This window comes from Sciurus carolinensis, chromosome 15 (genome assembly GCF_902686445.1).
Source record: "Sciurus carolinensis chromosome 15, mSciCar1.2, whole genome shotgun sequence".
NCBI lineage: Eukaryota > Metazoa > Chordata > Mammalia > Rodentia > Sciuridae > Sciurus > Sciurus carolinensis.
The window spans coordinates 52,031,659-52,045,912 of NC_062227.1; positions in this window are offsets into that span (position 1 = coordinate 52,031,659).

Here is a 14,254-nt window from a genome sequence, read left to right on the forward strand (position 1 = left end):
TTGCTCATGCCTGGCATCTTCATGTGTGTCCAAATCTCCTCCGTAAGGATATTAGTCATACTGAGTTAAGGTCTGCACTTAGAGCCTCATTTTAGCTTAATCACCTTGTTAAGGCACCTATTTCGAAATACAGTCATATTCTGAGATATTGGGGGTTTCAACATATGAATTTTGATGGAACACAGTTCAACCCAAAATGCTAAGTAGTAATTTTCAGTCTTTCTTTAATTCCATCAAGTACAAGTTATTCTGCTATAATGAGAAGTGTATGTTCTAAAATATCATTATTATCTGCAAACTCAGGTCAAATAAAACTATCAAGCTTATAGACAAATTAGTCTTGGGACACAAACCTCAAAAGTCTTATAAGTATCACATGAAAAGAGATAGGAATGTAATAAAAATGGTAAAAGTTTTATACACTTTAATTCTTAGGAAACACAAAAACAACCACAAACATGACACTTTATCTTGCAAAATACCTCAAAGTGTTGTTGAAATTGGTGTTGGAAGAGTTGCAGCTGGTGAGTTATTGTGAAGAAGGGGAAGGAGGTTTATCTGAAATAGGATTCATGTGAAATGGAATCAAAATGTCAAATGTGGAACCATGTGACTCATAAGCCACACTTGGAATTAAGGTAGCTGGAAGAAATACCAGATGTAAGCTTTTTACATGTTTCAATGGTGCTTGCTCCTTTTGGTATCATTTTCTGGGTTTTCCTGGTATTTCTCAATACTGAATTGCATATGAGCAAAAGCACAAAATTTATCTTACATTTGCAATTATCTTACTGACTGTATATGAGGATAAACTTATTAATTCACCATAATATATAAGGTGCTCTGTTGAGGATTAAAGGAAGTAGAAAATAGCTTCAGTCATCAAGGGATTCAGACTGTGCTAAACAGGGCAGGTGACTAGCAATCAAGTATTTACACTATCTAACACTATGCCTTAGGAACTGTTAAGCATTTCTGAAGGGTTGGAGCAAATTGTGAATGTTGGCTGGAGAGTATGAACTCATGTAAATCTTCCAGGGATATAAGAGGAAGAAATTTGTCTGGGTTTGTATTTCAGTTCTGCCACTTCTTGTTTCATGGTCTTTGTGTACTTCTCACATGGTACTTCAGTGGGTTCAATGCACTGTTCTCAAGTATGAAAATATCCCACCTTTATTTAATATTAATAAAAAAAATTCCATAAGTGTCTCCCATTTTTAAGAACTATGGATAAAATGAAAGGAATTACTCTGTAAAACACGTTTAAAACAATACCTGGCACATACTAAGCATCAGTGGTGTCCACTGAAACTATTATCAATATAACCATCTTTACAGTTTTTAGTGCTAGATTTAACTATTATGGATATGCTAAAAGGTCACACAAAGTAAATGCCATTCTTCCTAGAAGCATCAGGAAACCATAAATGACATTAAAATGGGAAGGATTTGTAATACAGCACTCAGGAACATGTATTGAGAACAAGTGAAATAGGAAGAAAGTATACCTAGCAATTCAAGAGAGGATTTAGAAAGAATAGGTATAGGGAAATGAAGAGGAGGGGACATACTCCAATGGCAGGAAAACTGCAGATCTTGTGACTACTTTATTACATGCACAGTAAGGGAAAGAAGGGATCCACAGAGTCCTAGAGGTCTTTTTTAATTAATTGAATAACTTGGCAGGTCATTCATAAGACTAGGGATACAACTATAAAAATAGATTTGAAGAGGAAAATTATAAGTTTTATTCTGGACTCATGAAAATTGAAATGCCTCTATGACAGCACAATGAATAATTTAAAAATATGGTCTTTATTACATGAGAAAGATCCAGGCTGGAGATGTGGGTTTCAATGGCACACAGCATCTACGGTGTGCAAGTATGTAGTACCAAAACCACTGTTAGCAAGATCAGCATGTTTCGCCTTCATTGGAATAGTGCTCTTTACCTGGTTTCTTCTTCACAGTCCTCCAGTTCTATCACCAAATAATTCCAAAATTATTTATTAGTTCCTCAATCCCATTCCCAAATAATTTTTCAAAATTTTTCTAACCTTTGGATCTATAAATACAAACTTCTACAAGTGACATTAAAACCCTATTTATAAAAAATAAAACATATCTGTTAAATGTTTTCTCCAATTTCTCCACATGCTTCTTGTTGCCAGTATAAATGGTTATTCCTTAGTGTGTCAACTAATTAGCTATCCCTTTGAGAATCCTCTCCATCCGCTCTTCTTTAATAGTTTTCTCTTAACCAGTAAAGCCATGGCTCAGATTATGTGCTCTTTTCTCTATCCAGTTGTTCATAAATGACAAAAATCAATCTGCTTCTTTATTCTCAAAACTACCCCAGTAGTATTTTCTGGTGCCCTTTTCTGGAAATATTTGTGTATTTGTGTTATCTGGTTACAGTTTGAAAATTGATAACATTACTTTTCCACTTAAGACATTGTTAAAGCAATGTGAGAAACAAGCCAATATTTGTGAGCTATAACTAGCAAAACATTTGAAAAATAGGCATTTTTACACATGACTTTTCAAAGAGCAATGCAGTAGCTGCACTAAACTTTAAAGATAAATAAAAGTAATAGTACAGTGTTCAACACAGTGGCAGTAATTGCTAATGATTAGAAATGATTTAAGATAATGATAACTTCTTTTCATAGGTTTTTTTTATTGACTTACTTAAAAAGTTACCAAGCTTAAGACATAGCAGCAAAGATAAAAACAGAACTTACACACAAAGATCCCTTCTCTTGAAAGAAGCACTTTTCAGTAGATGAATAACAGATTTTCCTACCAGATTCAAAGAGAGTTGTGGAAAAAAGAGTCCTGGATGACTAGAATTTGGGCCTTAGTTTGTTGTCTTTCAGTAGAAGTGGACAATTTTCAGGATTGAGCAAGTTTTAAAAATATATTTAAGTATTTATCATGTGTATTGAATGTTCAACAAACACATGAGGGCTTCTCAGAGGTAGTTGGCTTTATCACATGGCATATCAAGGGCAGAGAGACTACAGCATCAAGTCTGAAAACTATTGCTTAGAATTTAGATTATGGGAAGATTTTTTTTTTCTGGAGAAATATTTAACAATGAAATATCGAAGAAATTTTCAGGGCACAGGGATAAAAAAATATAGTGCATCCAGTTTAGTTGACTTTAATATATGCTCTGCAAACATTACTCACAGATATATACCACTATCACTTCACCCTTGGCATGACATTGACTGTATCAATATGATGATATTCAGGAGCACCCTGGGCTATGTATAAATTTTGGCATTAAGGACATATTACATAGTAGTTAAAGATTTATATGAGCCAGTGGGGTGGTACACACCTGTAATCCCAGTGGCTCATTAGACTGAGGCAGAAGGATCACAAGTTCAAAGCCAAGCTCAGCAAAGCAAGGCACTAAGCAACTGAGACCCTGTCTCTAAATAAAATACAAAATAGGTCTGAGGATGTGGCTCAGAGATTGAGTACTCCTGAGTTCAATCCCTGGTACTGACCTCCAAAAAAAAGTTTTATGAGGAAACAGACAATATAGGAGACTATAGAGAGACTATATGAGAATCAGCATAGGGTATAAACATAGAAAAGGGAAACACCAGGAACTCAGACATGGGACTTTTCATTTTAAGAGATCAAGAAAAGAGGAGAAATGAATAAAATGATGAAGTGACTGGAGAGGTTAAAAAAAAAGAAGAAGAAAAAGAAAAACATATTGTAATATTGTGTACATTTGTAAATAAGTAACAACAAATTACATCATGCACAAGTACAATGTACCAATAAAAAATATGGAAAAACAAACAGTAAGTTAAAGTGGAGTTATAAAATGCTGGCAAAGAAAGTCTAAAGGGAGAACTCTGAAGTGACAAGAGAAATGGATGCTTACTTTAAGTTAAAAGAATGAAAATTGGTCTTGAATTTTGCAATGTGATCATAATTCATGACCTTGAAAAAATCAAATCCATTGCTGCAGTGGAGAAGAGAGAACACTAAAAACAATTTAAAGCTATCATTGATAAAGCAGATTTGGAGACAGTGAGAAAAACAACTTTTCCATGGAATTTTGTTGTCAAGGATAACAAAAACTAAGATAGGAATCCAGTAGCAGAGTGGACTCAAAAGAACAGTGTTGTTATTATAGATAATAAAATTGAGAGAAATAACAGAATCTTTCTTATTTTCTGTAAATTGGGGATGAAGAAACCTGATAGAAAATGATTACAGATACTCTGAATGAGGAATCTGTTTCCTTCTATAAACTATTAAAAGATTGTTCCTGGAACATAGATAAACTGCATTCCAGAGTCATATATTGCATAATTTCATAATGTGATTGCATAATGGTTAAGCCACTTAGCACTGCTAACACTCAGTCCAAATATAAATCCTTGAGGATTCTTGGAAACTTGGAACATAAAATAGCCACATTTTGGTCCAGATTCCACCAGTAAAATGATCTTGTTTTAGCTTATCATGGTGTTGTTATAAAATTTGTATGATAATGAGCCAAAAGTTTTAACAAGCCCTGATAATTCAAAAGCAATTAATAAATCATGCAATCATTTGCTTGTTCATATTGGTAGCACTCAGAAAAATATATGTCTGCAGGATATTAGTTCACATATGTAATGTGTTGATTTACTCTCTATTATGGTTAACTATGTGTTTGTATGTGTATATTTGAAATAAATTATTAAAGAATATTTGAGCTATTAAAACTGTATGGATTTCATGTGAAAACACCTTTAATTAGAAATATAAAGGATTTCCTTACACTTTTAAAGTTTATCTAACAAGAAACAAAACTAATTGTGTATCCAACTCTGGAGCATTTATATTATTTTTTTTTTAAATCTGTTAAACCCAAGGATGCCTACAAATATCCTCCTTATTTATATTCAATGCATAGTGTCTTAGCAAATCCAATATGAAAAGAAAATAAGTAAAAGTTATAAGGATATAAATAAATAAACCAAATCTCTCTGATATTTTTACATAGAGCATTCAAAATAAATTGTGGTACTGATAATTAAGATTAATAAGAGTATTTGCTAAAGATGATTAAAATAATACCTAACTCACACATAATATATTTTAAGATAGATTAATATTTATATCAAGTGAAATAAGAGACCATTTAATAAGAAAAATGAATTATTTTAAAGGCACTTTTACTATATTAAAATAATATAAGCAACAATAGTAATAGTAGTTTTAAATAGTTCTTCATTAATATGCTAAGTAATTTGTATCATTCATTGCATTAGTTTTTATAACTATCTTGTGAACCACATAGTTTTATTCTTCAATCTACACATTAGGTAATTGATTCTGAAAGTAAAAGAACAAATTACCCAATGATTCATATGCAACGGGTAATAAGTAGAGATTTGAAGACAGATCAGGCTCTTGTCACATGTTCTCATTTTGCACAGGCTTCTGAGTACAAGATTTACATTAGTACACTTGTAATAACTGTGCATGTAGTTACATAGAACTGTAAAGAATTTTGTAATTAAGGAAATGTGACCCCATTCATGTCTCCTTTAAAGATGATAAGAACGCTATGAAGAAAGAATAATTTTCTACAAATTGTGGGTGATGAAATCAATGTCCTGGTAAGCTAACTGTTTTGCTCAAGATCATGCTGCAAGTTATTTAGATCCTAGATACATTGAAAACAGTAGGGGACATATTACTTTAAAATGCAGGAGACATGCAGTTGTGCATTCACGGAGGGCTATATGTATTAGCATGGAACAGTTATGGAAGAGCATCTAGCAAATCTCCATTTAAGTGAAAAGAGAGCAGTAATTACCATGAACCAGGAAACAGGAACTATCAGTCTAGAGAGTACCTGCAATAGGGAAATTTTAAAAAGGCCCACAACATTGTTTTTTAATACTCAGTAACAAAAATGAAGGCTTTGGTCCTGAATTGCATATTCCTTTTTAGTCCATGAGCATCATTATCATTGGCCTATGTTAGCTACTTAGAGTTTTGTGGATTGCTTTGTAACTGCTATCTTTGTTCTTCCCAAGAATTTTGTCTTGTAAATTGCTCTACTTGTCATCCCTGCATTACCCTCTGCAGATGTTATGTTGAGAAGTATATGAAAAAATATCAAAACAGAAAATCCTCGAGAAACTACATCACTTGCCACTCCTTCCTAACCTGTATATTTATACCGTAAACTATCCAAGTCTATGGTACCATCTCTGTTAATATTATTTTACTTTTCTTCTCACATTAATCTTTTGCTAGTAAAAAACATGACATATGAGCAATAATTGATAGAGAATATGATATACCTTCAGATGTATGTTACGCTATCTAATGGATGCTCTTAGTTTTGAATGTAACCAAACAGAAAATCTAACTCAAAATTGGTTAAGCAATGACTCACTTACATTGTCTCAAAAAGAAGAAATGTAGAGGTCAACAGTGTTGTTAGGTGGTTTAGCATTTTCAGCTGTAGTATGTCATAAGGAACCTGTTCTTTTCTCATTTCTGCAAATATCCTCCTCCAGAGTTGGTTTCAATCCAAAGCAGCTTGTCATGATTATCTCCAGTAGTAGTTTGAATACCTTGACTCTTAAAATTTCTATCAGGAGAGAGAATTATTTTTTCACTTGGTTCTTTCTAGAGAAACAAAAAGTATCAAATTAGAAATTTCTGCATAACATCTTGCCTGTTATTGACCTGTTATGAGTCACATTAACATTCATAAACCAAACTTTGACAAAGAGAATTGTACTTTCTCTGAATTTGAATTCTCTTGAGCACATAAGCTACTTGAACAAGGAAAAAAACAATTACATGCAAGTAGGTCTTCATGAGAACTAGGAAAAAAGAAACAAATGTATCCAAGATATACAACCAACAATGGACCATTTTTCTCCGTGACCATTTGAATACAGCAGGCTAGCTGTTAAATTTATGCAATGGGTATTTGACATATAGTTAAGTAATTAGTTCAATAAATGTGAACCAATATGAAAAATATAAAACTTTGGTATTGGGTAACCATGTTTAATACCTTGGGTTTTCAAAGCATCTAAGATTTTTTCAAGAGATAGCATTCATACAAATATTCATAGGTAATATACATATGCTTACTAAGTATTGTCAATGTGAATTTCAGGGTTGGTTTGTTTCTTTTCACTTACAATTTTTTTTTCATTTTTAAGTGTGGACATCATTTTCAGTATAGAAATATATTTCTAATTAATACTCACTTTTCTATAAAAACTTTTTAAAATGCCCAGTATCTATTGGGAAATTAATGGGGTAAAAAGTAATGAAAAATATAAATATTACTATAAGACTGCCACAATGGTCATTGGTATTGAAGTTGATTTCAGACTTGAACCCAGCAAGTACTTTGATTCCTTTGAATTTTTCCCTCTCACTCCTTCTCCATCTCACTGATATGGGAATTCAAATCTTGCTGAAATTACCTTAAGGCAATTCTACATAAAGCAAATCTATATATCTTCATAAAAAATATTTTATGGACTTGTGATGACATGAGTACAAAAATTGAGTTTAAGTGTTTATACATATAACAATCTGATAGAGTAAAAGTGCATCTGTTAAATGCACTGAAGAGACCCTTCACAGAAGAAGATATACATATGATCAACAAACATGAAAAAATGTTCAACATCTCTAGCAACTAGAGAAATCAAATCAAAACTGCTCTAAGATTTCATCTCACTCTGACTAGAATGGCAATGATAAAGAATACAAGCAACAAAAAATGTTAGTGAGGATGTAAGGGAAAAGGTACACTCATACATTGCTAGTAGGAATGCAAAATGATGCAACCATAATAGAATGCATAATAGAAAACTTGGAATGGAACCACCATTTGACCCAGTTATCACACTCCTCAATTTATACCAACAGGACTTGAAATCAACATACTATAGCAACACAGTCACATCAATGTTTATAGCAACTCAATTCACAATAACTAAACTATGGAACCAACCTAGGTACCCTTCAACAGATGAATGGATAAAGAAAACATGGTATGTGGGTATATATGTATATATCTCAAATTATGACATTTGCTGGTAAATGAATAGAGTTAGAGAGTACCATGCTAAGCGAAATAAGCCAAATCCCCAAAACCAAAGGCCGAATGTTTTCTCTGATATGCAGATGCTAATTCACAAAAAGTGGTGGGGGGATAGGGAAGAATAGAGTAACTTTATATTAGGTGGGGTGGAGTGAAGGGAGAGGAAGGGATATGAAACAGACATTATTACTTCATGTACATATATGACTGCATGATCAATGTTATCCTACAATATGTATAATCAGAAAAATGAGAAATTACACTCCATTTATGTATGATCTAACAAAATGTATAAATTCATTCTACTGTCATGTACAACTAATTAGAACAAATAAAAAATGCAATAGAAAACTTGGAAACTGGTTTTATTTTGTTGGGTTTTTTTTTTTTCTATTGACTTTTAGTTATTTAATTTTGTCCTCTTTTTTATTATAAAAGTGTCAGTCCATGAATATTTGAGGGAGAATTATTTTTTAACTCATCATGGGTAGTTTTGAAAAGTTATAAAGACTTATAAATGTCTTAATTTCTTTCATTATAAGCATCTTTCTAAACATTCTATATTTTGTAATTATATCCACTAAAGGGCATATAATGGATATTTTCAAACAATTGGAGCAACAAGACAAGGTGTGATGCTCTAAATGCTTTAATAAAAGGTATGCTGGACTTGAGTTCAAGAGCCAGATTTACTAAAATGTAAGTATTTTTAAAACACTATTTAGTTAGACATATGGGAAATCCAGATATGATGACTGCTTAAATCTGAATATCTGAACAAATTTTGCATGAACTTTACAAACTAGTAAGAGGGAAAATCAACAATCCAACTTCCACAGCTTTATTATTCTCTAGAAAATGAAAAGCACCTGAACACTTTTAGCAAAGTTACCTATTGGGCATTTGGCATAGGCATTTGTGGAATACTATGGGAGAAGGTGGATGGATAAATTTACAGAAAGAGAAGAAGTGGAATAAAGGATCTAAGATGATATAAAGTCAACCACTTAAAAGAAGGTAAACCCTAAGTGTCAAGACATTAACAAAGAATCTCAGTGGGTCAAAGCATGACCACAAGGAAGGAAAATAACTATACAGGAGACCCTTAAGAAGATAGTATTTTGGTGGGGGCAGTGTAGAGAGAATGTAAAGAAAATGAAGAGTTTTCTTTGTTATAATGAGAAAAATAAAACAAGAAGAGAAATTTTAACACCTTTCAGTATATTAATACCCAAAAGACCCAAAATAAGAAGTTGCATACAACTCCACACACAGCCTCCATTAACTAAATTGGGCTTCATTACACTGATGTTAGAGTATTCTCTTATTAGGAATCTTGGAAGGATCCTCAAACTGAGAAGCTTGTCACCATAAATATAGTCATAAGCATTCTTCATGTAATCAAAGCTACTGAAAAAGGAAAATAAAAAAAGGAGTATCCAAGTACTTAACCTATTGAGAATTCAACCCTTCACCAATGAAATCTAAACATGAAGCAAAATCAAATTCTAACAAAACCTTGAAGAATAAATTAACCTATTATCAAATATGCACTGGGGGTAAAAAGAAACTCCCTAAACACATATTTAAAATCTGAACATGGAAATGGAAATGGAAAAAAATACATAAAGAAATAAAATGAGAGATGAATTTTAAAATGAACTATATGAAGACTACATTACAAGAGAATGTAGTCTTCTCTTGTAATCTTGTAATCTTGTAGTCTTCTCTTCTCCAGAGAGAATATATTAAAATAAAATTTAATATGGAACTTTGAAGAAAAGCCGGAAAATAATTAAGGAAACAAAATTAAAGCATGCAAATTAAAGTTACCTGATTAATATATATTTGTAATGAAGGGCAAGTTAGATGATTCAGCATGCAGTGTAATTTAGGTTTATGAATAAAAAGAACAAAACAATTGAATAGAAATAATATTTCAAGTTACATTCCAAGAAAGCATTCATAAACTAAGAAGACCTGAATTTCCATATTGAAAAGATTCATAAAGTATTTTAGAAAGTGGTTGTGAAATGGATAACCCTGAGGTGTATCCTATTAAAATGTTAGAATGTAAAGAGTTTTTTTTTTTTTTAAATCTCATTTCCTTCAGGCAAAAAAACTAACTATATTAAAAGAATAAGAAAAAATGTTAGTGAAAATTACATAGTGGGCAGCAAGATAGGTCCAACTCTCCATAGAAATATTGAAAAATCAAAAACTGCCAGAATTAACTTGGTCAGAACACTGGAAAATAGTCAGATGTTTACAGAAGACAAAAACAATGTTCGTTTAAGAAAAAAAAAAAAAAAACCCTTAAAATTAGTAGAAATGTTCCAGACGTGCTGGTGCATGCCAATAATCCCAGTAACTTGAGAGGTTGAGGCAGGAGCATTACAAGTTTGATGCCAGCCTCAGCAACTAAGTGAAGCCTTAAGGAACTTAGTTAGAAAGGTCTGGGAATGTGACTTTGGGTTAAGCACTACTGGGTTCAATCTCCAGTACCAAACAAACAAACAAACAAACAAACAAAAATAGAAATACTTCATGGTATTTTTCCCCTGTCCCTCACTTGGCTAGTCTTGAAGACCTGAGCTTTTGTTCCAAGTGTGAGGCTCTATATCCCTAGCTCCAGAATAAGCAGAACATAGAATAGATTCATAGACACAAAATGAAGGACTGTAGAAGCTAGGGGCTGAAATGAGGGGGAATGGGGAAAAAGAGTTTGATGGGTATAGAATGTCATTTGGGGAATGTAATGAAATTCTGGAGATAGATGGTGGTGATGATTGGCATAGAGTGTGGACATGTGGAATATCACACAGCTATATATATATATATATATATATATATATATATATATAATGGGTAAAAGTGTAAATTTTATTATGTATATTTTGCCATAATTAAAAGAAGAATAATTTTCAAATCCTGATGGTTAATTTTATGTGTTACCTTGATTGGAACACAGGGTGCCCAAATATTGGTTAAACTCTATTCAGGGGGTATCTGTGAAGAAGTTTCTGGTTTAGAATAGCATTTGAACTAGTAGACTGAAAATAGTGAATTGTCCTCCTCAGTGTGAATGGCCCCATTCAATCTGCTAAAGACCTGAGTAAAGCAAAATTTGAACAAGAGACAATTCACTCTTTCAGGCTGTGTATAAAAACTTAGAATAAAAAAGTATTTTTTGCAACACAATTTATATGACAACTTAGTATTCATAAACTCTGGCGGCCAGCAGAAAATGGAATAACATCTTTAAAATTCTGACGATAAAGGGAGAAACACATTCTGTCAACTCAGAGTTCTATATCCAGCAAAAATATCCTTCAAAAATGAGTGTCAAATAAAGATATTTTGGATAAACCAAAGTTGAGAGAACTCACTGATTGTAGAATTGTATTATAATATATGCTAAATGAAATTTTTTAAGCAGAGAGAGACAAAATATGTGTGGAGCAAAAAAGAAGACAAAACTAAATGTAAATAATTCGTGAATCTTGAAAAAGTGTACATTGACAATTCTAGGCTGTTCTAAATCAATTGAAATTATCCAAAAATAGTAAATAATTTACTTGCTTCCAAATAATATTTTTATTAAATAAATGGATATTTTAAAAAGTCTAACCATTATCTCATCAAATAAAATCATTAGAATACCTTGGTGAATATCTCTTCTGTGTACATAATGTGTGTGCATACATATATGTGTTATATCTGTGAATATAATGAAGTGGGATTTTTTTGCTTTAGTTTTAGTAATGTCACTGAATAGATAAGTGATCCTATGAAAATATTTCTTAAAGTTTATTGAAATAAATTTCTGTGAATGGAAAATGGTCATAATAGTATTCATTGTATGTTTCTCAAAGAAAAAATGTAAGAAAATTTCTTTGAAAATTCTTCAAAATTTTTAGTCTCCAAAAATTTTGTAGAATTCTCATTGTAACTACAGGGAATAATGAGACTTTTTTTCTTATTACTGGAAACAGTCAACACAAGTTCAATTTTTAAGCCACTTGGGCCTCTTAAAAACATGCACTTCTATAATCTGGCCATTTAAACAATTTAGTTTCATATAAACATCATATATAACTGTATCTATTGCTATATGGTCATGTACCAAATAAAAATGATTCAGTTAAGGATGGGACAAATACATGATGGTGGTCCCATGAGATTATAATGAAGGTGAAAATTTCCAATTACCTGGGGGTATGGTGGGTATGGTAGCAGTCCTAATGACATAACAGACTTCATTACTCAGGTGTTTGTGGTGATGCTGATGTGAACCAACCTGCTTCACGGCCAGTCATACAAAGTCATAGTATTTACAATTACATACAGTATATGGTACTTGATAATGATAAACAACTATGTTTTGGCTTAGTATGTTTTATACTATTTTATCATTATTATAGAATATACTTCTACTTATAAAAACAGTATTTCTTGTTACATCACCAGCAACCTCAAAATCTGACATTTACCATATCTCTAGATTGCATCAGGAGGTCCCAATGACAAGTGATCAACCTATACTATCTAGGTTTATATAAGTACATTGTATGATGCTCAATTACAAAAATCACTTAATATTGCAATTCTCAGCTCTAAACATGTATGTGACCTTTTAGATTCCAAAAACATGTAGAATTTTTTCCAAAACTTTTGAGAATAATTCATACTGAGCCTTTCTTCCCAGTCTTTTTGAAAAATTTATTGTTTGCTTTAAATGTTATCTTCTTTAGGCAGCAGAAACCCAAGACATTCATCTATAAATGCTTTTGACACACCCCTGGGAAACAGTTTGGCAATAGACCAGTTGCAACTCAGGTGAATTGAAGACAAACATTTTAAGCTAGTCTTCCACTGAGTTATCCAATAGATTCAATCAAATAATTAATTACACTTATTGAAAAATGAGACTTGTTCTTTATCACTAAGTACTGTGTAATGGTTAATTTGAATTGTCAACTTGATTGCATTAAGAGATGCCAATGATTAAGAGGCTTCTGGGTGTGTCAATGAGGGTGTGTCTAGGAATGATTGTAATGTGGATAGTGAACTGAAGTGGAGACTCTCCCTAAGTGTGGGTAGCACTGCTCTGTAGGATGGTGGTTTGGATAGAATAAAAGTTGGAAGAACAAGGAAGCAGATGCAGATGCAAGTTCAGCTCTTCTTGAATGGGTTCTTGATTGCTACTTAGATTCTCTGAGGTTATCGGTTTCTAGCTTCTTCACTCTTCTAAAGCAGAGTCTGCCGGTGATTCTCCAGGTAGTTTCCAGAAGCCTTGGTCTCAGACTAGGGTAGCACTGTTCATCCTTTTTATTTCAGGGCTTCCACCTCTTGGACTGCGCAGCTACTGATTCTTTCAGCTCTCCAGCTGCAGACGGCCATTGTGAACTATCCAGCTTCTGGTTGTGTAAGCCAATCTAATAAATATCCTTTTTATAATCATACTTCCTATTAATTGTGCTCCTCTAGAGAGCCCTGACTAATGCATACTGGGAAGGCACCTGTTATTTTATGATTACTAGTGAGTTGGGGAGTGAAAGGTGGACTGGGGAAAATTAAATTCCAAAATTTGCTATGGTTACCAGAATCAGCTTTCTTCCTCATTTTTTCCTCTTGAATAAGAGTTCCTCAGTTTAGTTCATAGGATTAGACAAAGGGGAATGAAGGTAAGGGAGGGAGCATAGGAATAAGAAAGATAGTAGAATGAATTAGACATAACTTTTCTATGTTCACATATGAATACACCACCAGTGAAACTTCACATCATGTACAACCACAAAAACGGGATCCTAATTAGAATAAGTTACACTCCATCATGTATGTCAAAATATACTCAACTCTCAAGCATATCTAAAAACAATAATAATAAAATAAGAAAAAAATTAATTAATTAAAAAAAAGAGCTCCCTAGTTTTCCTTGAAAAAGAATTCTTAAGTAAAGCAAAGATCCATGCAGTGAAACTTACAAGAATTTCAATTTGATAGTAAAATTTATTGGCATTAAAATTATAATATTACGGTAATAAAATATTTAAACTGTTTATTGATATCCTTGATGCTCAGTAAGTCATGGTGCTGGCATATCAAAAAGAACTCAACAGTTTATGCAACATAATCTGAAGT